General features: G+C 29.0%; 1 protein-coding gene across 4 annotated transcripts in view; it reads right to left on the bottom strand.

Annotated features, from left to right (window-relative positions):
• The window catches only part of LOC141537276 (uncharacterized), a 78,913-nt gene that overhangs the window by 34,441 nt on the left and 16,957 nt on the right, over positions 1-27,515 (bottom strand). The window contains exon 1 of one of the 4 annotated variants that reach the window (XM_074258167.1): positions 17,073-17,445. The exons of 1 other annotated variant lie outside the window; for it this stretch is intronic. The gene's annotated coding sequence lies outside the window, so the exon portion shown is untranslated. Of the gene's footprint in view, positions 1-9,521; positions 9,755-17,033; positions 17,446-27,515 lie in introns of those variants that run through there. 2 more of the 4 variants (XM_074258175.1, XM_074258180.1) reach the window with 2 other exon arrangements.

Consider the following 27,515-nt stretch of genomic DNA (forward strand, 5'->3'; position numbering starts at 1 on the left):
GCTCTCACGGGTAGCAAGAAAATACTCAACCAGTTATTCGTCTCCTCTAGGTTTGCTAACAAATTTGTATTCCCACTTGGGGTGGAATTCGTGTCAGAGAGCGATTAATTTAACCGGCGGCATTTTGGCTCGCTACCAAACTTACTCACACAACATAGAAGATCAGATAGATCGCAGACGAGCTCTGCTATGCCGGAAAATGTAGTATAGACTCGCATCTCTATCTCCGTCTCTACGTCTCTTTCTTTATTTTCTCTCTTTATCTTCTCTCGTGCTCTATCTAACCGCGGCGTTAATTTTAAAACTTTATGCGCGAATAACTTTTACAAAAACTACAAAAAAGCTTCATTGGAAGGCTTATTTAGCTCCTAATTCTCATTCTCATACCACATACATTATTAGTTAATCTCAAAACTAATTAATCAATTAAATTCATACGATACGATAACTTTCTTTTTTTATTATCGTGTTATTCCGAGCTTATTAAAATAAAATAATAACTAACTTGCTCGGTAAGTGTTTTTATTTTAAACAGCTATCTAACAGATGTCAATGTCAAAGATAACATTACATTAAATAATTACTTCCTTTCGACTTCAACTCTCAAAGTTTAAGTAAAACCAGCTTTTTTTCATCTTTCTATCTTATATTAATAATAACAATTATAATTAATAAATAACTTCACTATTATTATTATTATTATTATTATTACTATTATTTCGGATAAGATATTGAAGATAAAAAAATGGTAAAAGATCTTATTTGTAGAAAATTAAATTCTCTACAAAAAAAGAATATTAATTTGAACAGCAAAACATGTTAGGGCCTAGCAAATGTTATTTGATGTGAATATTTATTTAGCAGTGAATTGTGCTGCGACATAAAATGCAGCGTCTGCAGCTCATAAACAATAGCCAGTCAATGGGCACTTGAAAGTGTAGTAATATTGTTCTTAGTTTACAATTGGCTCTGTCGAAATGCACCGCGCTGTTATTTAAGAATGAACTGAGCGTGTAATGTAAATGTATATGTATAATACGATATGGTAGTTATAAGTATGAAGAATAGTGCACCACCAGCTGAATAAAAACCACTTACACGGCTTGAGTGTTGGTGTGTGTGTGTGTGTGTGTGTGTGTGTGAGAGTTTTAATGATACGTTGCATTAATAATCGGCGGTACGGTAAAAACAAGTTCAGTGTGAGTGTATACACACTATTCGTTCATTAAAACTTGTGGCTGTTTCAAAAGTTTAGTGTATTAACGATACGTTAAATTAAATGAAACACTTGGCTCAAGAAACTCATTCTGAGGTGAACCCTAAGTATATAAATATATTTTTGGCCACCTGTTTTTGTTAAGAAACTAGTAGTTAAATTCAAAGTCTTTATCTTTTGTTATACTGCAAAAAAAATAATAAAAAATTTAATTTATTAATTTTTTTATAAAATAATATCAGTATTTACCTTTATTTCAATGTTTAAACAAATTAATTGCTTTATTTTAATTGAATAAAAATTTTTTACTTCGTAATAAAATATTCTTCAAAATTATTTAAGATTTTTTCTTTTCAATCAAGCTATAAATAAAAAAAAACTCAAGTTTTTGTAGAAAAACTCTTAAGACAACCCGACAAAAGAAAATGGTTGTCAGCGAGTTAAAATGTCGTCCAGCGTCTGCAATAAAGACTCGACCGGTAAAAAAAAAATATAGTAAGAAAAGAAGCAAAAAACAATCCTTTTTCTATTTAATTTGAGCAGTGGACACTAGCGCGACAGCAACACAGCGGTGCTAGATGGAAATATGTATTTATTTAGTCCAGAGCTGGCATGTGATGAAAACGAGGGGAAATGAGAAGAGTAAGGTTAGTTTTTTCTTTCATCTCGGTTATTCTGTCCTGTTCTGTTTTTTTTTTTTTATTTTTTTTCTTTCGTAATAAAAACTCGGGTCGTATACGCCATATGCCTGCAAGCTGGAGATGTCCCTCATGTACTCAGGCTCGGTGTGTTCCGTGATATCCCCTATGTTCAAAGGCTCTTTATATGGCGCTGCTCGGTGGGCGAGGAACAAGTACATACATTTGTATATATGTATTGAACATTACAGACACTACACATACATTACAGTAGTACAGTATTGTATAGTACATGGAGCCGACCCCAAAAGTCACGAAGCGGCAGATGCTCCTGTGGCCATGTTCACTCATCCGTTTCACGCTCGCTCGCTTATTTGAGCCTTAATAAGTATTAGGACACTGGATAGGATATGGCATTATGTGTTGCCCCTACGGTGTTACATCTTATGTACGTGTTAGTGTCATACGGGCTCTGCATAATTGACCGAATTTTATTTTAAATCACGGGTCATTCTAAACCGATTAACTGGAGATTGCTTTTCATTCACAGTATTGCCACTATTTACTTCAGAACACTCTCTAGAGTTATTGCTACTATTGTTAAATCAAAACAATACATTTTTTTAATTTAAAAAAAATACTTTTTATTTTATCTAAATAATTTATTAAATTATGCAAAAATTGAATTAATAATTTATTAAACTTCAAAAACAATGCCAGATAAGTTCCTTAAAAGAGTTAAAAAGTTATTTTTATTTTTAAACTATATACTTTAGAGTTAACTTTCCTTCTAGGAGAAATTTGGGCGATCATGCGCCACCTGTCGAATAATTATAAAACTAAAGTTTTGTCATAAAATTAAATATTGTCAAATAATGCTATATATATATATTAATATGATCAATTTTTATAGATGATTGTTGATTAAAAAAATTAATTTACGGTCTAAGATAATTTTACATGTCATTCATTTCAAAATAATTTTTAATAAAAATTGTGATTGTAGCATCGAATAATACTGAAAATCCATAAAAATATATATTTGCCTAGAGATCAGATGAGAAAATTTAATTTTAAATCCCGTTAAAGTGTGTACATAGGGCTAGGCCGAAATTGTAGAGTAGCAGCTGGAGCAATATCAATACAAATACCAATACGACTCGTCACTGTCTAGTCTGTGTCCATTGATTGGAAAGTTTGTGAACATATCACGTCAAGCTTCTACCTCGACACCATACATTTTGAACTACGTTCTGTACCAAAGAGCTCTATTTGTAAAGGAGCTGAATGCCAGAGGAAGAAGGCGGTGGAGACGTTTGCTATGGTCAAAGGTGCATAAAGTGAAGTAGCCCTAACAACGGTTGAACGGTACAGGTAGTAGCGGACGTCAATTGTTGAGTTGAATCCAGCCATTCCACACTGAGTCTAGTTTAGTTTGTTGTTGTTATTGTTGGATTCTACTTCGTACAGTGGATAGTGGGCATTCAACTATGAAGGAACTTTAAACTGCCTTTCGCCATACTCCGCTTTCCACGTTTGCTAATATAAATTATTTATCGTCTCTTTACTTTGCCGGCATTGTATTATTCTACGACATATGCTTGTTATTAGTGAGACAGGTGTATTGAACTTCATAAAAAGCCTCTTAATTCGGTTAACTCCAACACTATTTTTGATTTAGATCTGAAGTTTTTTTAAATCTTGGATCATTTCTGGAATATCGCATCAGCGATTTTGATTAAGAGATGTTAATCTAAGCCTGGTATGTGTAATGTCTGTGTGATATGGAGATAAAGATAAGAAACGAGAAAGGAGATAAATTGATTTCTCGAAGGCTTGCACGCCAGGTGGGAAAGCCTGAGAACAAGTCGCGTGTATTGTTTGTTCCCAAACTATCGGGTTGATATGTTAAAACTTTACCGCTTCATTAATTATTATTCATGTAGGATACATACTTGTTTATAAATTCTAATCAATAAGTATCTAATCTTAATATTGAATTATAATGTTCAATTATTTGACCGAAGAATTTATCGTCAATTAAAAATTTTTATTTTTACAAAATTTGATTTTATCAAAAATTTTATCTCAAACTTTAGTTTTATAAATTTTTAATCTCGGATCGAGTTACAGAACCATTAAAGCAAAGCAATACAACTTGACATAGTTTTAGATAGTAAAAAATGAACTGCGGTTTGAATAAAAGAAAAAAAATTAATTTTTCTCTACAATTAAGCGTGGCACTGAAAGTAATAAATACTAATTGTCAATAATTTAACAAATATTTGGATTGAAAAATAGCAAAGCAATATTAGCGGAAATGATATTAAATTAGCTTGGAGGCAGAGAAGCTCTCTGAGGGGCAAGGGTCTCTGTACAAATATAATAATACCCAGTACACACGACATTACATATTACATGTTACGAGTTACACGAGAGGAGCTCAGAGGTGAGTTAAAACAGGTCGAGTTGGCATACCATGATAGTATGACGGGTGTCCATTATCTTTATTGCACCGTCGTCGGCTGTCGTAAACGCTGTGCTGCTTTTCTGCCTTTACTTACGTTATTATTATTATTTTATACATTAACATACACGCATTTGATGGGCAATAAGCTTAATGTCCAAGACCAATTTTTTATCACTATTTCGGTTTTTTAGTCTAACGCAACAGCAAAACTATAAACAGTTACTCCGGCCTTCACCCACTCACCGTTCGTAATTTGCGTTTTTATTTAACCGAGAACCGTCTACAAATATTATTATTTTTATTGCATAGATGGTTTGTCTGTACTCTAGTGTTTGTTCGTGCTGATAAAATACTATACTTGATATTTGCTATCCGTAGTAAAATATTTTTTTTATAAATTGTTATCTCTTTTCGGTATTTCACAACTGAGTAAACGCTTTATTGTCAACAAAACTTTTAAATGAGGATAATAATGATAATGATATGAATAATAATAATAATAATAATCATTGCAGAGAGATGTTACAAAGTGTGGTGGCTGTACTCAGTACGGAGTTTGTGGTAAATAATCATGTAAAAAAAATATTAAAAATAAATTGAGCACGATACTATGGTTTACAGCTTTCAGCTTGGTTATATTATTATTATTTATTTTTTTATTGTTATTGTTATATTGTATAGTTGAAATTGCACAATAGCGAAATTCAAGTTTCAACGAATAGCGGCAAATGTGGCTCTCAAATGTACCGGGGAATATTATTCAACGGCGGTCGAATGAAAATATACTTTATGTTCAACTAAATCCGCTTCAATCAAATATATATATATATATCCAGATTCTCTGTCTACTGTTTCATGGATTTAACATAAAACTTGTACATTAATGAAGCTAAATATCAAAGATATGAAAAAATTATTAGACCTTTTTTGTAGGAAATTAAATTCTCTATAAAAAATTTGATATTTTGGACAGAATATTAATTTTGAACAAGAAATAAAAAAATTTAATTATTATATTTAATAAAAACACAATCTCAAGAGATTAACAATGTAAACAATAAATAAAAAAATAAAAGAAAGGCATGATCTTAAAGATTAGCGTAATCTCATAGCCGGTGGGTTGATGATCGCTCGTTACGTGTCAGCAACACCCATGGGCTGAGGAAACAGTAACGATAAACTGAGCCCAGCACAGGATTACACATGCATACAGCATATAACTAACTAAATAACTAAGCTAAGCGTACGTCTGCCGGAAGTACTTGTCAAGCACTTAAGCAGCCTCGATAGGAGCAGACGTTGCCAGGAGGCCGGGGGATCACTGCGCTACGCGATGAGTATTATTTCACTGTGGATCCTACACCGTACATTATATACAATATAATGACTAATAACTTAACTAGGCTCGTGCTCAGGCTCATATGCAGACAGACGTTTAAGACAGACTTAGACCGTATTTTTAATATCAACATTATGTTAATAATGCCTTCGGCGATCAACTTGTCAGCTAACGATCGTTTCAATTTTTATTTTTATTATTATTGCTAGCAATTTTCAGTCACTATGAGACTGCTGTGATTTGTGAATTATAAATAAATAAAATTTAGTTTTATTGAAATAATGAATTTTATTAAATTGCACTGGACTTTCTTAATTATTGACATTTTTTAAAATATAAGCTCATCCCGATGTTACACTTATCAAGAGCTTTCATTTAAGTTCCCACATCAATTTTTCATATATACATATATATATAATATATATAAATATATGAAAAATTGATGTGGGTACTCAAATGAAAGGTCTTGATGAGTGTAATATCGGGGTGAGCTTATATCTTTAAAAATGTCAATAGTTTACAAGATACATTTCTTAATTATGTATCTAGATATATATATATATATATATATATATATATATATATATATATATATATGAAAAGGCACAAATTCAAGTCAAGACCTTTGCAATGACACTGACTTTCTCTAAAAAAAAAAATAAAAAACCGGTTCTATCATATCACGATTATATCCTGGACACAAGATTTTTTTTTAATCTCTTAATAATATAGATTATTAATTACATAAATACTGCATCAAAGCGAGCTGTGTACTTGTGTGTCCACATACTCAAATAATAATTATAAATTAAAAATACGCTGTGTTTGTACGATGATAACATTTATGAAATATTAAATAATATTTACTCGGCATACAAGTAAGCAATGAGAGGTAATTTTAAGATAAAAATTTTTAGGCATCAGGTGAGTGTGTGTATAAATGTACATGCAATTCGAAATGTAAGCATGTAAATAAATAAATAATAGAATAGGTACGAAAGCAAGTGTACGTGGGTTTTGGATGTATGTACACTGTATATCGTGAGTTGCCTGTAGTTACAGTGGAAGCATAAATATTTATGTGTAGTGAGACGTGCAGTGCATAAGCGCACGTGTTTGCCGTGCACAGAATACTTTGCCTCCAGAACACATCAGGTTCTCTGCAGAATACTCCAGACTTTAGCTATCCGCGATTGCTATGTCGAGCTTTTGCCAGTACCTGCTCGCGTTCCCCGGAGACTCGTTCCATACAAGTCCTGGAACGCTCCAGTGCACATTCATACCTACATATATATTTGTTTAGACGTATATAGTTGCAAATATTTAGTGCTGGACGTATCAGCGAGAATAGAAACACTGCACGAATTTGTTTGCAATTTTAACCGTGAGAACGGTGATATACACATTGCATGCACCTACATGGCAATATATGCTTTATATATATATATATATATATATATATATATATATATATATATATATATATATATATATATATATATATATATATATATATATATATATATATATATATTTATATGAATGTGGGTAATGTAAGCATAAATATGAATATATACTAACGTTGGATAATACTAATTTATCAGCGCTGATTTATATTCATTTTTTCATGGATTTAAATGATTTATTTTTGGTTTGTTCCGGCCTGACAAATGGGCTTTATGGACGCCAGGGGTTCTCAATTTATTGAATTAAAGATTCGTGAATTTAGTTAGTGTTAATAAAATTAACTTTCAATAAAAATTTAAAAAAATCTTTAACTAAACTCTAAAATCTTTAATTTAAATGTATAAATAAAAATTTATTAAGTCATCTAATTTTAAAAAAATATTCAAGTGTTAATAAATTAAATTGTTTGTTAATTTATTGAATAAAATTAATTTTTTTAACTATTGATAAAATTTAATATAAAAAATTTCTTTGATTAACTTGAAAAAATTTTACATAAATCCAAAGTTTAGATAAAAATTTTTGGAGTAAATTTTTGTACCGTTTGATTACTCAATATTAACTTTTTACTGTATTCTATTTAAACTGACAATTGTCTCAGAGATGGTTATCTCAATGTTTCTCAAGAATTTTTACAGCAGCTGAGACATAATTTTAGCTCATAAAATTTAGTGCTTGTCGATATATTTTTAAGACTACATAAAAGCATAAACTCGGTATGAGAACATGGATTTTAAAAATGGCCTATTAGAGCTCCCCGGTATCTTTTCTACAAAACATGTTTGTAAGTTTCCGATCAAAATTTTCCTATTCAATTTTTTTTTTTTTTTTTTTCCCCAAAATTTACACAAAAAATTAGCAATTTTTCCACTGCAATTTATTCAAAAACTGCTGAGTTTTTTTTTTTCATATTTAACATCAAGTTAAACAGAAAATACTTAAACATTTTATGTGTAAAGATTTAGACTGTTTTAAATTATAAAAACCTTATCTCCTGCATAATTTCTCGCATACATTTGCATATTTTAGTAAATTTTTATTTATATGCTTGGGAGTATTTAATAAATTCGGAGCGAGTTGACATGAAGGCTTACAACGAAAGGCAATATAAATCTCGGATTCTCAAGCTATGGATTAGAAATATTTTTTTTATATATATTTGTATAGATATGTGAATATGAAGTGTCTGTCGTGTGTAAGTATCGTCTTTTCTAGTCAGAAACTCATACTCATACGAGGTAATTCACTCACGGGAGCAGTTTATCTCCCGTATCGCTTCTGGTCGTTATCTCCGCAGATCTTCTCGTCACTTAGTCTATCAGTCGAAAGCCTGTATAACACCACTATACTCCACCTCGCCAGTGTGCAGGCAAACTCAACCACCACCTTTTTTTACCGCCCCTTTCTCTCGCTTCCCCCCGGTGCCACACAGGCACTCACACGCATTCACAGCGAATTGAGAATTGAGCCTCGAGGTTCCATTAAACATTCTCCGAGGTTCTCAATCAATTTATTGCTCATCAAACTACATATAAAAATTTTTATTGTTTTTTTTTTTTTATTACTAATTATTATTTGTACTATAAATATAATTTTTTAATGCTTAAAATTGAATAAAAAAATTTAATTTTAAAGTTTTTTATTTTTTAATTATCTAATAAATAATTTTAACAATAAAAATTTTTTTTTTATAAAAAAAAAACGTTAATATATTTTTAGAAAATTTGATTAATTTTTTAGACTTAAAATTTATCTAATAAAAAATTTTTATTTCAAAATTGATCAATTTTAAAAATAAAATTGATATTTTTAATGATTCAATAATTTTAAGTCAAATTTTATAGATTTAAAAATTATTTGACCCAAAAAAATGAAAATTTATTAATATCTTTTTAAAAATTAAAAAAATTCTTTCAACTTAAAATATATCCGACGAAAATTTCCATAAAAAAATTATAATTATAAAATTTGAATAAAAACTAGCTTCTTTTTCATAAAGAAAATTATCTAATTAATAACAATCCAAACAATAAAAAAAATCAAGGAAGAAAGATGCTCGATAACACTAAAGACAATAATTATAACATCCTCTGAGAAAGACAAGCAAGCAGAAATAAAAATCTAGATCCACAACTATGAAATAAAATAAACTGAGAGTCACTGAAAGTAACTCGACTGCGCCTCAGGCTAGGACGAGGAGAATAAGCTTAATACAACTTCGCTCCGATATAATTAGCGTGTTTAACTCTGATTTATAATGACGGTAGAAACGCCTACCGGTAACCCAACATCGAACATGTTGGCTCTGTAGGATAATCTCCTTGTCCTCGTCGCTGTAGTATGTCCGTCCTACATCTCCTCTATATATTTAATGTTGTATATCGTACTTACATAGCAAAAGCAATAGCACCTATGTCACTGGACGTGTTTAAACGCTTCTATCTCCCGATTGTCACTCGCACTCGATAATTATTTCGCTAGTCAACCAAATAACTCAGACACTAACTGTCAGTTCTTCACTGAGCTCTAGAACTCTTAAACAAAAAAAGCATACATCGACATTTCCTTTGAGTTAACAATAACAAGATAATTCTCGATTGTTCCGTAAATAAATAATCGCCACGTGTTTTCTACTTCCCGACGCTTACGCCTGAAAGACAACTCGAAGAAGACTAAGAGCAACGTGCACCTTCACCAATATAGTATATTCAACATATAATACGTACTTTTACAACTACATCTTTACCAAGATTATTCGCATATCTGTATAATCAAGGGACTGTTAACCTAAGCACCTTTTTCATGTCAGGTATACTTTATGCCAGGGATCAACTCCCTCAAAATACCCAAATGGTATTCTTCCTCTTTTTATAACTATTATTATTATTTTTTCTCCCTCTATTCCTTTCATTCCTTTCCATTTAAAATAATTCCAAGGCCTCTCTACTTGCCTAAAATCTTTCAACACTGAGCCCAGTCTAACCTCTACTCTAAAATATCTATAATATCTCCACTTTGGTTCCCTCTATTCACCCACACACCTCCATACAAGCTCTGAGCAGACTAGACTATAATTTCTACAGAGAGAAAAATTTGAGAGCATTATTTTGTATTTAATTTTGCACGAGTGTCTACTTATTTTATTACCTGGCTAATAAAGCTTTTACTTCAGTCTTTTATTCCGCAAATTACGGTGGGTTTTGTTAGCACGATAAGTAATGTACCTGGATATTTGTCTAGCCTCTAGAAAGAGAAGGAACAGTGGGATAGCCAGTTACTTTCGAAATGGGACGATTTCACACCCGGATTCATTTTTGAATTCGGAATTAAACCTTTCTTTTTTTTTTTTTTTTTTTTTTTTATTTACTTTCTTTAAAAAATTGATGGATTTGTTTATATATCGGATATTTATCCTGAGCAGACGCAGTGGGGATTACGAAAACGTCGATAAGGCTTATAGAGTCGATCGTCACGACGACCAAATAATAGATTAGCTCCGATTGTATTAGATTACGATGACATTCCTAATTAACTGTTGCTCGTATCTCCCTTTAATTAGTGAGAACCGTTTGTGTGTATACAATCAAGCAGACATAGGTATAATGATTGCTGGAATAATAATAATAGGAATAAGTTACTTGATGAATAGATGCATGTGAATTGAATGTATTTGTGGCAATTCAAGTCGTAGATGTAGTTGTATATTTATCTGTTACAATATACAGCCGCTGTGAAATAAATGAGTTAATATCGACAACACACAAATGCGGTTATGTCATCCGTTGACGTTTTTCCACAAATTAAAATAATTATAGTCGGTATATATTTATATTATTATTATTATTATTATTATTATTATTATAACCAACGAGGCATAACAACTTTTAACTTGCTGATAAATAATTATTTGTAAATTTAAAATTTGATTGTTTTAGGCGAAATATTGCAGATAAGAAAAAAAACATATTGAATTTTTTATGAAAAAGGTCTTTGTAAATTTTTATTATCTTCAATCCTTTAGACAAATGATTGATTTAAAAAAATTTTTTTACTTTGTCTGATAAGTGTATAATAATAGGTGTAATAAATAAAAATAATGATACTGATAATGATAATGATGTTGGCTTATCTGTGTACTGATATGGCTTGTTATGATAATAAAAAGTAAAAATAAAAGAAATACTTTTAATGTTCTTAGGACATTAAAATAAAAAAAAAAAAAAAAAAAAAAGCGTGGATAGCTAATAGCGGCAGGTTTTATTTTATCAAAACAATTTTGGTCGGAGTTAAAAATTCATGTTAATTATTCAATTACCTGGTATAATTATTTATTATTACCCTGGATATCAAAGAATTATTAATACGGAGTTAATTGGTCTGGTAGTATGACATTATTTATTGATTGGTCGTTCAATAATTAACTAGTGAGCAGTTATGTGAAAAATGTTGAATGCAAAGTAAAAACCGAGCATGATTCGAGTAAAGAAATCATTACAAGGACATGACAAATCGAGGACGCAGTTGATTAATGACTCTAACAATGTAGACACTTTGTGTATATAACCGCATGTATACTTATATATTATATTATATATAATGATAAATATATGTGGTTGTAGTTGTTGAGAAATAGTTAAACTACGAGGCTAGTTTTTAAGACAAAAACAATTGTTGCCTTAGCCAGGAGTGATTATATCTTAATTTTATGTTTTACGGTATTGAAGTCTAAGTAGTCGGTAATTTATTGTATAAAAACTTGTCTAGTACAATGTTACATGATTTTAGAGATTTGCTCCGAGATTTGTTTCAATGACCGGAAGTTTGGTGTTCGTTTGCATTAAGCAGACCGGGAATTGAATTAAATAAGATAGAGATGTATGAGAAAGAGAGAAGGATATTTATATAGATGTATATAAATTTATATTAGCCGGAGAAAAATAGTTTGAGAATCAACAGAACGGTAAACAGTGTTAGTCGGATACGAAATGACGTCAAGCTCTTTGCCGGTTAATATAGAGGAAACTTTCTAACTTCCGACAACGGTAATTCAATGGGTTATAAGTTCGACGGTGGGAGTTGAGCTACGATAGGAAAAGTTTTACTAGAAGGTGAAAATCTTTTCAAATGCCTTTTAAAATCCTTTTTACTTTACCCAACTCATATTATTTTCAGTTTTAAGAGTTTCTTATCGTAAGACTTTAATTTATGCCATTTTTATGGGTTTTAAATTCATTTTTAATCCGCACATTAGTTTTAGAAAATAATAACAATAAAAAAAATTTTTTTTTTTTTTAAATAATTATTTTGTCTAAAAAATTGATCAGAATTTTCTTTATTATTAATTCTTAAAATAATAATAATAACTCTTTATTATTAATTATAAAACAGTAGAGAGGTAAAATATGATCGACAAATTAATTAAAAACAAAAATTAAAATAAATGAAGACAATTACAAGCTTTTGAAACCGTAGTCTTGATTCCGGGTAATCGTTCAATTTATCTTTCATTATTATCATTACTATCACTGTTATATCTCAGAAGCATTGATGGTAATTAAGTTTGTTAAATGAATTCCTTAATTGGAATTTAATTATTACAGATATACCTGTTACTGTTAACGTGTAATAGCAATAGTATAATAACAATATAAAAAAAGTTTGATTTTAAATCACGTAGTAAGTGTCTGGTGTTATCCGCGGTAATAAATCTTCCGGGTCGGTAAAGGTCTTATTTGGAATTTATTTTTACTCTGGCTGTTTTCTTGCTGTTTTCACGGATAATACTCATCTCAATACATACAATATATTAAATACATACAATGCAAAGAAGAGGAGGAGTATAAGAGTGTATTAGAGCTCAATCCATCTTACGCGTAACGATAGCCCCTCCACGTGATTATATCTCAGCACGTGCGTGTACAGTCGCTCGCAACAATCTGTACAATGATGTACTTAAATTTTATACTTAATACTTTTATTCAATTTATTCAATTACCACTTTCTACATTATTTCTTTTATAATTTCAATTGTTGCTATCCAATATTTTAAAATTTATTGTTTAATAAGAAATTTACCGTCAATTAAAAATTATAAATACTTTCAATTTAATTTTTTTGTTGTTCAAAAAAATTATTACTTTTAAGTTCAAAATTCTTTGGATTAATCAACAAGTATTTACTTATTTGCTTTTTTTTTTATCATCGAAAAAACATGAAAATAAAAATAAAGAGAATAGATATGCATACATTGCGAGAGAAATAATGTAACGTGTATACGATGCACGATGTATGAGAGGAGTGGGAATACAGTACTCGCATGTACTCGTTAATTTACTGGGATCGTGTGAACTCACAATAAACGAATCCCCCGGGCTCTCAGCTCATACACGTGCATCCAGATAATCAAAAATTCATTGTCACGTATGATAAGATTTTTTTTTTATCTAATCGAAACTTTTGATTAAAAAAAAAAAATTTTTGTTACATTCAATGGAAACTTTTGTTAAATATTAAAAAATCCATAATTTTTTTAAATTAACTAGCAACCTTGCAGTCACTGTGAGAACTATAAATAAATAAAATTTTGTTTTATTGTACTGTACTTTGTTAACTATTGACTTTTTTAAAGATATAAGTTCATTTCGATGTTAGACACATCAAAAGCTTTCATTTGAGTACCCACGTCAATTTTTCATATATTTTTCATATATACATATATATATATATATATATATATATATATATATATATATATATATATATATATATATATATATATATATATATATATATATATATAAATATATGAAAAAATGATGTGGGTACTTAAATGAAAGGTCTTGACGAGTGTGACATCGGAATGAGCTTGTATCTTAAAAAATGTTGATAGTTCACAAGATACAAGGTCACTTTTTAATTATGTATCTAGAAATAGGGTATTTTCTAATGCAGCCTAAATACTTATCATCATAAATTGATTATTGGAGAGAATGATATGAAATTATGATAAGGCACAACTTCAGCTTAAGATTTTGCTTATTCTCTTAATATTATAGATTATTGCAATTTAACAAAAAATAATTACTTGTGACTTAAAAAAAAAAAAAAAAAAAAATCTTGAGTTTGTTAATATTGGATTGAATCGATAGGACGAAAATTGTAGCAGAATAGTAAAATAAAATAATGGGGTATCGGGTGGTATAATTTACCCGTGGATTCGGGTGGCAAGTAAAGATACGGTCTTTCAAGCCGTTACGTGGTTAATAACGCTCGAGTCGACCGCGACGCTCGAGTACGAGAACGAGTATAGTTGATATATAGATATAGATGTATGGAGAGGGTTCCAAGCACTTTGGAGCACATACGTGTTATATTACAAGCATGTGTGAGTGTGTGTATGTGTGTGTACATGTGGAAGGAGCGTGTGTGCGTGAGTCTGGTGGCGATAGGCGCAGGAGCGGCTTGCCCGTCGAGGCATCGATCCGAGGACGGACCCAACGAGCTACCAAGCATGACAAAGACACTATATATATTGTGCATTTATGTACTTTTGTGTATGTTTACAATACTAATCTTATTAATAAAATAATTATTTATTGATGATAAGAACAATATTTTTTTGGAGCAATTATTTGCATTTTTATTTTTTTGCACTGATTTTTTGGGGATAAAATTAAATGTATGATTTTTTAAAGGATGAGAATGATTTCATAAATTTCTTTTTTAGTTTTTATTCAAGTTTTTTATAGACCGCTTATGTTATAAATTACGATTCTGTTTTTTATTTTTGGTTTTAACTTATTCATGATTTCTTTTACGGAAAATTTAAATCTTGTCATATATTTTATTTTATTTATATAAAAAAATTATTTAACATTCAAAATATTTTAGTTTCAGAAAAAAATGTTAAATAGACCTTCATTAAGTTTTTAAAATAGGATTACAAATATTTTAATGTAAAAAAAAAAAATTAAAATGCATAAAAATATTAAATAAAAAAATTTATCAATAATATAATTTAGAGATTGTATTTTTATTACTCTAATTATTTCAGGCAAACTATTAAATTCTCTATAAAATAAATCCTCTTCAATTTTTTTATATCTTTAATTTTTTACGCAGAATAATAATTAAAAGTTTTATTATTGTGGTTAATTATTATTATAATTATTTCGGGTAAAATATAGAAGATACGAAAAAATGACAAGAGATCTTTTTTATAGAAAATTAAATTTCCTATCAAAAAGGTATCTTGTAATTTTTTCATATCTTCGATATTTTCGTCAGAATATTAATTTAATATAAAAAGCAAATTATAATTCAGGTAAAATTATTAATATTTGTAATGATCTAGATAAGTACAAGTTATATATAGTTAAGGTAAGTTAAGGTAAGATAAGGTAAGGCTTTAACGCCAAATTGCTATAATACTTTGGTGCATTCTGGTGGCAACACGCCTCTACTCTCTCACCTCGTATATCAGGTACGTATATATTATATTATTATTCTCGAGTCTGTTCTTCTCCGTTTACTTGAATAAGTGCATGTATATGTATGTATTTTGTATTCAGTATTCAGTATTCAGTACTCTGTATGTATCCTAGCTCCGTAGGCGCACTGACGTATCCTTTGTCCCACGCCGTAATCCAATTTCACGGACTGGCACAACCTACGAGTTGAGCTGAGTAGCAGGGAGGGGGAGGGGACTTTTAAACACCACGAGCGAAAAGAACACACCACTCACACATACATACATACATACAGACGTACATTCAACATGTATGTACATTCAAGCTGAACTCCAAACGCCAAACGCCGAAAGAGATGGATTTATATATATGTATATGTGTGTGTGTACATACAACCGAGATAGAAATCATACGGATTGGAGTGATTGAGTGTAGTTTGTCTCTCGACTTTGATTACTGCATCAAAACGTCAACGGTTTTTTTTTTTTTTTTTTTTTTTTTTTTTTCTTTTTTTTATGTACTCGCTCCAATTAAAAAAATTATTGGATTTTATTTATTTTTATAGATACTAATTGAGAGTTAATTGAGAATTATCCTGTTGAAATTTGTTGTACTGTTTTTTTTTTTTTTTTTTTTTTTTTTATTTTATTCAACAAGTTTGTACTGAAAAAATATTTCAAAAGAAATTTTAATTAGTACAATAATAATATTAATTTATTTTTTCAGATATATAAAAGTCCTATAAAAATATATAATTTTATGGAGTAAAAAAATAGAAATGATCAGCTGTTTACTTTTTTTTCTTTTTTAAAAATAATGATTACAAAAAATAAGAGAAATAATTATTGTGTAGAAAAATAAAAGTTATTTGGAGTAAAAAATTATTTCCTCGATATTTTTAGAGTTATTAATACAAATGTATGTTTTCCCAATCGATAAATATAAATTAAATAAACATTTTTATTTATTCTATAGTTTATGTTTATGTTTATAAACACATCTTTTCAATTTAAAAAATCAAATCCGTTAATTTTTAATTGAATATCATAAATAAATTATTAATAAAAAATTTAATATTAATATTAAAGAAGAAAAAGGGGACAAATTTATGAAAATTACTAATAACAATAGTAAATAATTAATAAAAAAAATGTCTGAGATATTTTTAATAAAATAAATGACATTAAAGTTAGCAATCATTAGAGAATTTTAAAATTTTATTTAACAAAAAAATTAGTTCCAAAAAAATTGGATTTTTAATTTTTAAATGTCAATTATTTTTCCTAATTTTTTTTTGCCATAATTTATTTATTAAAAAAAATGATTAAATATCTGCTAAATTAATTTTCATTAAATTTTAATATTAAATAAAAAATAGGGCATAAATTTCTCACATTGATAACAAATAAAAATAAAAATAAAAAATAATACTGACGGATGTTGAAAACTAAAAGATATGTCGTCGGATACTCACACACTGTAATCCATACACACATTGGAATTGCACACACTAGTAAAAACTAGACTGCATCAGATATAGAGTATAAACTCCACATAAATAAATGTCGACACTCAATAATATAAATATTTCATCCAATAATAATAAAACGAGTTAAATATTAACTTTCATACAATATTATTGAAATATATATGTACACAGCACAAAATATATATAACACACACAGAGAGGGATAAAACAACTCACACAGAGAGCAAATCACAAAAATCCAATGAAAGATGAAGCGCTCGCACTGATGAGTTTATAAAACCACCCAGAACAATAATTATTAATTATTTATTTATTTATTTATTTATTTATTATTTTAAGGAGAATCAGAGAAACTCGCGTCGCCGGTTCGAGCGCTTGGAGCTTACTGAGCCATCAAGCACCCCCTCTTGCCCCTCGAGACCGTAGCTGCCGTTGTGGAACGACTGCACTGGCGTCGCGACGCAGGGACTAAAAAATTCCTCAATTCTAGATTCTCCCTCTCGCTCTCACTAATTTCCTCCCTGGCTTCTCATCCAACTTACACTCGTGCTCATGCTCGTGTAATATCTGTCATCCATCATACATATCACTATTTATATTATACTATTTATATTATTCGCTTCATTTTTTTCCTTCCTTCCTATTTTTTACTCTATTTACCCCGTTTTACCCACCAATTGGTAAATAAAAAATAAAACAAAAAAAATGTTTTATTGAGACTGAAGATGAAATTAATTTTATTGCATTTGAGTGGAAGCGTCCCATTGACGCCGGCCTGCCGGGACTCGAATTATTTTAATCGATTGTTTTCTTACCGCCGGTTCTTTTATATTTATTTTTCTCTTTTGGCATTAAATTAAGTGATAAATATCTCATTTATTGCTTTTTCTTCTTCTATTATTCTTACAATATTTTGTTTACTGTTAAGTAGTGCAGGTCTTACACTTAATAAACATTATTAATTACTTGCTGATAAAAATAATCCGATAATACGATGTGACACTTTTTTAAGTACTAGATATATTTATGATAATTTTATTGCTGTTTTCATTTTTTTTACTTTATTTTTTTTATTATTGAGTAATTTAAAAAAAAAATTTTTCTTTGAGATAGAAAGAATTTTTATTAATTTTTTTCTTTTTTATTTAATAAAAGATTGATAAATTTGTTTCAAAAGAAAATTTAATAAAGAAAGAATTTTTTTACTAATTTTTCTTTGAACTTTTATTTAAAAAAAAATTTTAAAGCTTTATGATTTTTTTTTTTTTAAATAAAAATATTATTTTCTAATAATTTACCTAAACAAAAATTTGTAAAATTTATATATTACTTTTTGTAAATTAATTATTTTTTAATTTTTTTTAAGAGAAAAATTTGATTTTCTAATTTACCTATAAAATTTCCTAAAAATCACGCGAAATTTTAACAACAATTTAATAAAATACCCTCTAAATTATAAATTCCTCGAGCCACGTGCTCCAAGTTTAAATATTAATCTCTCTCTCTCTCTCTCTCTCTCTCTCTCTCTCTCTCTCTCTCTCTCTCTCTCTCTCTCTCTCTCTCTCTCTATATATATATATATATATATATATATATATATATATATATATATATATATATATATATATATATATATATATATATATATCTATAAAGCCTCTGATATTTTATATTACGCACACAACAATATGAATAAATGCAATGTATGAGTGAAATAATTCTCACGCTCGTAAATAAAATGATAAACGCCGTAAATATTAACTAAAGTCATCAGATATTGTTATATGTAGACTGATGTGATTTACTTCTCGTCTCTTGTGATACTTGTAACTATAACCAATTGATTGTTTCGTTATTTTTATGCGTATGTGTGAGTGGAATTAATATCACTGTAATTGGATACAAGAGAAGATAAAAATAAATAATAGTTTTAAAAAAATACTTTAATAGAAAAAAAAAAAAATATAGTTTTTAATTCGTTTAAAATGACAAAATGGATTATCTAAAAAATTTAGTTTATTGTTTATACTAATTTCGATTGATAAAATATTTACAATAAATACTTCATGTTCTTTTACGATAAAATGCATTTTTTTGTTGTTTCATTTTAAACTTATTAAAAATTATTTTTTTATCTTGGATTTTTATTAGAATTTTTATTGTATTTTTTTAAACTATAATCTATTCTAATTTTCTTGTGAAATATTGACATTTTTAAAGATATAAGCTCATTCCGATGTTACATTCATTGAGACCTTTCATTTAAATACCCACATCAATTTTTTATATATTTTATATATTTATTCATATATATATATATATATATATATATATATATATATATATATATATATATATATATATATATATATATATATATATATATGTATATATGAAAAATATATGAAAATGCATGTGGGTACTCAAATGAAAGCTCTTGATGAGTGTAACATCGGGATGAGCTTATATCTTTAAAAACGTCAATATTTAAGAAAGTACAGTGCAATTTAACAAAATTTATTATTTAATAAAATAAAATAATTAAAAAAAAAATTTTTTTTAGTTAAAAATTTAATTTTTTTAGAGTAAATAGATACAGGCGAAGCTAATAAAACCTCATTAAGATTATGAGTATGTATATATAATAATTGACATTCATGATAAATGACAATTTTAATTTTTCAAATTATAAATTAGAGTAATTAAAGAACTAAAGCCAGATCGGGTTGGAACTTGTCTTGGGTTTCCGACTAATTGCGTGACCTTAAATATAATACAAACGAAGCGTCTTGTAGTGCCTCGATATGAGACACTGTCACTACGTCCAATACATCTACAATAATAACAATCATTGATGATAAAAATAATAATATAACGAGGAGTGTGAGTATGAGTATGTATGAGGAATGAGTATGAGGAGAAACGAGGCCGAGCGTTGCGTGAAGTTGCTTCCGCTGCAGCGGTGACACGCAGGCAAATGCTCAATAAACACGTGACACAGACATTAGGCGTAACAACTTCAAGTGACGGGCTGTTTTTTATCTTTCATTAATACTTAATAACCGAAAAGTTAATTGAGATGTTTGCTGGGAATTAATTTCGAATTTTTTGGCAAGGTGCGAATTTAATTATTACTGCTGAAAAAAAAAATTATTAATTCAGAGCTTTATTTTTAAAATACTATTTCATTCAGTGAATTATTGAGTGACTATTTCAATTAATATTTAAAACATTGAAAGAAATCCGGCAATGAAAAAAAATTAATTATTCAAAGTTGCTAATAAATTCTCCGGTATTGATTTGGTGGCGAGTTTTCGGAATGATTCATCAGTTAATTTATTCATTACAGTATATTTCATCCAATTACTACCTATCGAAATGCATTAAATGTTATTATATTAATTGAAAAAGACATTACATATCCAAATAATCATTAATGGAGTAATTAATAGAAACCTACATTTGAAAAATATTGATTTTATTTTATTAATATATGTGATGAAGTTCCGGATTGTTGAAAAGAAATATTAAAGAATGGAATTTGACCTGCAAAAGTCTTAAAGTCTGTTACTAATTGTGAAATAGCTTCTCAAAGGCTGTCCGAATAGCTCTGAAGGAATTTTATTTATTACAGGGTTTTCTGTCGAAAAGCAATATCACTTAGAGTCGTATTTTTTTATGGGTTGTTCGAAAAGTCTGTCAGTTATTTTGTAAATTTAAAATTAGTAATGGAAAATGAGGTTGACTGTTGAAAATTCATAAATTTAAATTGTAAATTAAATAATTTTTCAGTTGTAAATAAAATTGATACATTGTATAAGTTATTTTGGCTGCAGTAATGTTTTACTAACACAAATATCAATCATTGTGTTGTTAGCTAAGTATTCAACATTGAAACTTGGCCAAACTTTTGTAAGCATTAATTTGTAATAATAACTTTGTTTATATTCGCTAGTTGTTTTAATTAATTAATATTTATTGTCCGTTTAAGTAATTGAAATGATTTAGTGAATTAAAATGTAGCAATTAATGTTTATTTAAATTTTTAATATTTATTAATGCAATAAATATTAATTTAATTATTGTAAATGTTTTTTTAGCAATATATAAAAATAATAAAACCAAAAACAAGTGTTGAGATTTCAAAAAATAAGTCTCACCGTTTGCTCACATTTGTTTGTCAATTTACATTCTTTATAGAAAGGAAAAAAAAAAAATAAAGAAAAGAATGAACATAATAAAATAACATTCAAGTATGAGAAAAGCACAAAAAGGAATGAGTATAAGCATGAATATGAATTTATGAGGGGAAAGATCAGCTGGTTACGGTGGAAGTGGCCCAAATTTGTTGCAAAAGAGCACCTGGATGTCGGTGTGGATGTAAACGAGGGAAAGATCCCCTAATACACGATAAAATTAAATCGTGGATCATAATATAAATAATAATGTATGTATAAATAATAAATAATGCTCCGAATCGGGAAAATAAAAATAGACTCGATTGAAAAATGAATATCAAATAAAAGTAATGGTGCGAATTTGTTGTGACGTTAAATTTGTAATTAGGGGACAATTATCACAGATGGGATATTTCCGGTTAATCAAGATGATCAACGGAGCGTAGAATGCCACTAAACGATTACTTCAGTAGCACGCTCGAGTGAGCCCTTCATTGAAAAATCCAGCTACGAATAAAATAACTATTCGCTAGTCTAGAGAGACTCATTTTATTATGCATTAAATTTTATATATTTAATAGTATATATGCAGTTAATTTATGTGCAAGCTTGTGAACGATAAATTAGCCATTGCCTGTCGTTCAGATTATTTATTTATTTAACTAAAAATTTATTTAATGACAATATTAACTTTTCTTTCAAAGACTGCGTTATTATTGTTATTATCTTGGGCGAAATATTGAAGGTATGAAAAAATTGTGAGATATTTCTTGTAGGAAATTAAATTCTCTACAAAAAAGGTCTGTTCATTTTTTTTATTTTTGATTTTTTAGACAAAATATTGATTTAAAAAAAAAATTTATTGTAGATTATAATTATAATAATTTTAGTAAATGTACGGACATAAAATGTAATGAATGACGCGCTATCCTTGGATCTATTATTTATTGCCCAGTAATACAATAACCATTATTATGATTTATAGTGTGTATAATTGTTAACATAATACACATAAGTAATAGATAAAAAAGCATAGAAATAGTAACCAGTAATTTTTATAAAAGTTTCTTAGGAAATATCTTCAGGCTCTATTAAGCGCTTGTTAAAATGCTGTGGGAGCGTCAAATGGTCATTAATTTTTATCAGGTTATTAATTACTAGAGCGTTTAATCCAATTAACGTCGGGGTGAAATAATATTTGTATCCATTGAAAAATTTTAAATGTTTCTCTAATTTTAATAAGGTCACTGAAATAAGTACAATTGGATATTTAAATAAAAACCGGGAGTGTAAAATAAAATTAAGCGTTTGATATGGAAAAGTTGCTCCAAAAGGATATTTATCTTGAGTATCTTAAGGAAAAAAAAAGCTTTGTGCCGGTGCATTTGCCGGCAAAAATGTAATAATACGTACATAGAGCTGAAAAAAGTCGAGGGCTTTGACTACGCGAGAATTTCCATGAGAGGGACGAGAAAAGAAAACGATTAAATAAAAAATGAAAGAGCGAGAGAATGAATACGAGTGGCATTGGCTGGCAGCTGCAACATTCGCTTTAAAAAATGGACATACTCAGCCAGCACACAGCATACATCAGTTGCACGGTAAGTATAAGTGGCTGCTGCACTGTACTGATACATACACACATTTTTACTCTACTCCATGCATTATATTATTCTCAATCTCTGCTCGACGCGCTGACGATTAAGAGTTACTCATGCAGTTTTCCGGGTTAATACTCCGGGTCACGGAGCCGACATGTTGCGCACAATTGATCTAATAATAAACGACAATAAGCTTCATTGTATTAAATATAAATAAAATAATAATTTTAGCTTTTAATTTAATTTCATTTTTTAAAATGAAATTTTTGATGGAAAAAAAATAAAAAATAAATAAAGAGCGATATAAAAGAGTGGAAAAAGTGTCTTGCGAATTTAGCATGTTGAAAGATAATTGCCAGAGCCCGAGGGCAAACTGGAACGTGGTGGTCGTGGCTAAGAAACTACACAACCGGTTAAAGTGTGCGTAAAACACGCACACAGCATAAATACTTGTAATCTCGCTTTAGCTGGCTCTCTCGTACCTAAAAGTGATGCCGACAGAAAACCGGCAAGTAATCTCTCCCATCCGATGTACAATGTGGAGATATATGTATGTATGGATCCTCGTGGCCTCGCGTTACATATCCTTCCCCTTTGTTCGTGTGGTAATCCTTAGGCCAACCACACACATGTCTCGATTTATATATAAATGCACTTTTGCAGGATGGTGTAAGTCACTGCATGTATGAACCGGGAGCTCAAGTTTATTGGTGTTGTGGATATGTTGCGCGGTAGCTCGTGCGCACATCGCCAAAGATAAACCGACTTAACTTTATATCCAAGTATATATAAAAAAAAATAATTATTGTTATTATTATTATGATTAAAATTGATACTCTAGATATCAAGGTATTAAATCTAATCGCAGTTTTATTAAAAGCGCTCATCAAGGCTGATTATTTGCATATTTCATTTAGTCGATTGATTTTTTAAGTTTTTTATCTTTTGGTTTTGTAATCATAATTGTTATATTAATAATAACAATAAAATTTTTAATTATTATTGTTATTTTGGGTTAAATATTGACAATAGAAAAAAATTATAAAAGACTTTTTTTATAAGAAATTAAATTTTCTATAAAAAATTAATTTTTTGTTATTTTTGATATTTTAGCCAGAATATTAATTTAATAAAAAAAAATAACACTTTTTTTTAACAATAAAAAATGTAACTGATATTTTATGCTAGTGAATAACAAATAAGAGATAGGAAGTAAGTATTTAACGGCTGTTTGAGATGAGCACATTGGATCCAGCATATAATATTATTATGTTTTAGCATTTAAATGGATTCTTGGGCCCCTGAGTGAACTACGCCATTGAAAAGGTATCTCCATACAATATTCCAGCAGTAAAGGCATTGAATATAGGAGCAAGAAAATAGGGATAAGGATGTATGTAGATAGGGAAGATGTTTCACGATTCAGTAAACTCAAACCCGTTGTTCGTATTCTTTGGTAGGTATCTACTTAAACTTCTACGTCAATCAAATATTATGATTAGATCCTCTCTAATCACCATGAGTGTGATTAATTAATCAGAAGTTAAAAATAAGCGCAAAAAGAAAAGATTTGTTTTTAGGATGCCAGCAGAGGATGGCTTATTCGTTAGTCGTATTGCATACGAATACCAGCTCGTGCTGTCGAATGCCTGGCACTATTCTGGTGTTGGTTAGCGTGTGTTTACGATGATATCAACACAACGCAGAACAGAGAACATATACGTCTGTGAAGACATGAGAGAGTGTTTTATCGTGACTCGCATTTATGTTACAACACCGCGCTACGGCTACTACTATGTGTACATACTTGTATGTGTGTGAAGTATGTATGCTAAGAGCGTCTAACGACAGAGAGGAAGACACCGACGACATTGAATGGTGATTACACCTTATACATTAATGTGAAAACAGTGTCACGTTTTTTAAATATTCCTTAATTAGTAACCAGTAACCAGATCCTACTATATCTTACATCGTTACATCCTATCCTAACTTTTAGTATTCTCTATATCTATTTATTTATTTTTTTACTAATTTTATTCTATTTATTTTTACGATTTTATTTATTTTAAATAATAGTTGCTTAAAAAAAAAATTTTATTAATCTACTTTTTCATATTTTGAAAGAATAATAATTATATATCTGCAGATACATAATTAAGAAATGACCTTGTATCTTGTGAACTATTGACTTTTTTAAAGATATAAGCTCATCCCGATGTTACACTCATCAAAACCTTTCACTTGAGTACCCACATTAATTTTTCATATATTTATATATATATATATGAAAAATATATAAAAAATGCATGCGGGTACTCAAATGAAAGCTCTTGATGAGTGTAACATCAAGATGAGCTTATTTCTTTAAAAACATCAATAGTTAAAAAAGTACAGTGCAATTTATCAAAATTCATTATTTAATTCTTGTAAAAAAAAATGTTAGATAAATTTTCATAAAAATTTATTATTATTACAAAACTTGTAATTGAAAATAAAATAAATGTTATCATTTTGTTTGATAAACACATGTAACTATTTGATAAATAGACAGCGTATAGAGTAATAGTATTGGATTGGAGAAAAAAAATAAAAAAGATATAAGAGAAAAGTTTTTAGGGTAGAGGAAGGAGGATAGGAGTACTATAAAGTGAGTAAAGGGAATAACTGGTATGTATCCCTAAACGTTTGAGTGACGAGAGTCGAGTGATTATCTCAGAGGCTCGGAGCACAGTATATATGTATAAGATAAAATATATATGTATTGGTAAGTGTAGAGAGTATGTATATAGAGGGTAGCAGTGACTATAATGCCGTAAATGTCAGAAGCCGGGTAGAAGTAGAAGTGGCTAGGGGGAAACTGCTGAAGAAGGCGCTGAAGTGAGGCAGCCGCCTGTTCACCATTGTGCGAGAGAAAAACGACCAAGACCCAAACTCACACATATAGAGAATACAGAATACAGAGTACAGAATACTGAATACAGATATAGAAGAGTAGTTTAAGCGAGAAAGAGAACATAAATGCCTGGGCAAAAACCCACGACCTCGCTCCTTTCAATGGCTTCGACAATTAAGACGGAAGTCTATAATAAACGTAGATGTCGTAATTGCTGTATTTAAAAGTTTGCGTGACTTATTTTTATTTAAGTAAAAACATGCTCTTGTGATTAATAGCGATATTTAATTAACGTGAGAAAAAAATACTATATTCACTTACTAAATATTTAATTTTTTAACAATCAACTATTATATTCCCGATTGGAAAATGTTTGTCAATGGAATTTTATTCTTTTTCGCAAAAAATATTTTCATCATCATTTTTTTTTTTTTTTTTTTTTTTAATAAATCTCATTTTTTCTTTGAATAAAATATTTTTGAGTATTTTATTTTTAAATAAACAAATACTCGAATTTTATCGACAAAAATTAAAAAATTTTAAACTAACAATTTACTTTGACTAAAAAAATTTTTTTTTAAATGATAACTAATTTATTTTCTTTGAATAAAATTCTCCAATATTTAAATTTCAAACTTTCTTATTTTTGGAGTATTAATTTATGTTTTTATGAATAATTATTCCGCAAAAAGTCAATATCACTCCAATTATCAGACCATAAAAGAAAATTTTTTAGGAGATTCAATATCAAGATTTGAATTCTGTCGGAGGGTTGTATTTCTTGGCTTGACAGAGTCGAGATCGAGTGTAATATACGTTTATATATCAGTTGAAGAGTAGAGCTGTTTCCATACACATGTGTGAGTGTGTGTTAGGAGGGTCGATGGAATGGAAAGAGGAAGAAGCGACATGACGATGCCGAGTCGTGTAAGAGACCGAGTAGTATAGCAATAGCAGTAACAGAGGATCGACTCAAAGCTGCTGCTGCTGCTGCTGCTATGCTACAAGTGCTTGGAAATGAAGGAAAAGGATCGACAATGAGAGAAAGAGAGATGAGGATATGAGAGAGCCAATATATACTGAGACAAGGACAGAGCTAGTCGGTGTAGTCTGGCGAGTAGAGCCAGGTAAAATTGGACGGTCTTGTCCAACTCTGCTGAGAAAACAGGGATAGACACTCGTACTCGGTCTTCCATAAAACATTGCTGCCGACTCTGTTTCTAAACTCGACACTGCTCTACTCCAAACTGTAAGGATGATTACGTACACACTCTATTTAAAATCCAAATTTATTAAACTTTATACTTTTATTTCAATTGGAGTTTGCAATTACAATTATTGTAATTATAAGTCGAATTGGTAACGATATTTCCGGAATGCAATTAAAAATAATAACTTCAAAACATATAATTGTTTTTAATCACGAGCATTGTTATCAATATAACATGTAATCTATTATTGTTATTATTATTTATAATTAACAATAATAACAAGGCATAATTCCAAATTTTATGTTATTATTTTAATTTTCGGCAAAATATTGATTTAAATAAAAAATAAAAAAAAAAAAAAATTCATTTATTTTTTCGGAGTTGAAATTTATTTTAAATGAAATTTTTCTCGGTAATTTATTTAAAAAAATTTTAATAAATATTCTTTATGTTAAATCAATAAAATTGTATTATTATTATTAATGATGCAATTACTTGAACTAAAGGTCGCTAAAGGCGACAGCAATAACTTTTCAATAAAG

Source organism: Cotesia typhae, unplaced genomic scaffold (assembly GCF_013202065.1).
Source record: "Cotesia typhae breed Kobodo isofemale line unplaced genomic scaffold, CoteBio_Ctyphae contig_123, whole genome shotgun sequence".
Lineage (NCBI taxonomy): Eukaryota > Metazoa > Arthropoda > Insecta > Hymenoptera > Braconidae > Cotesia > Cotesia typhae.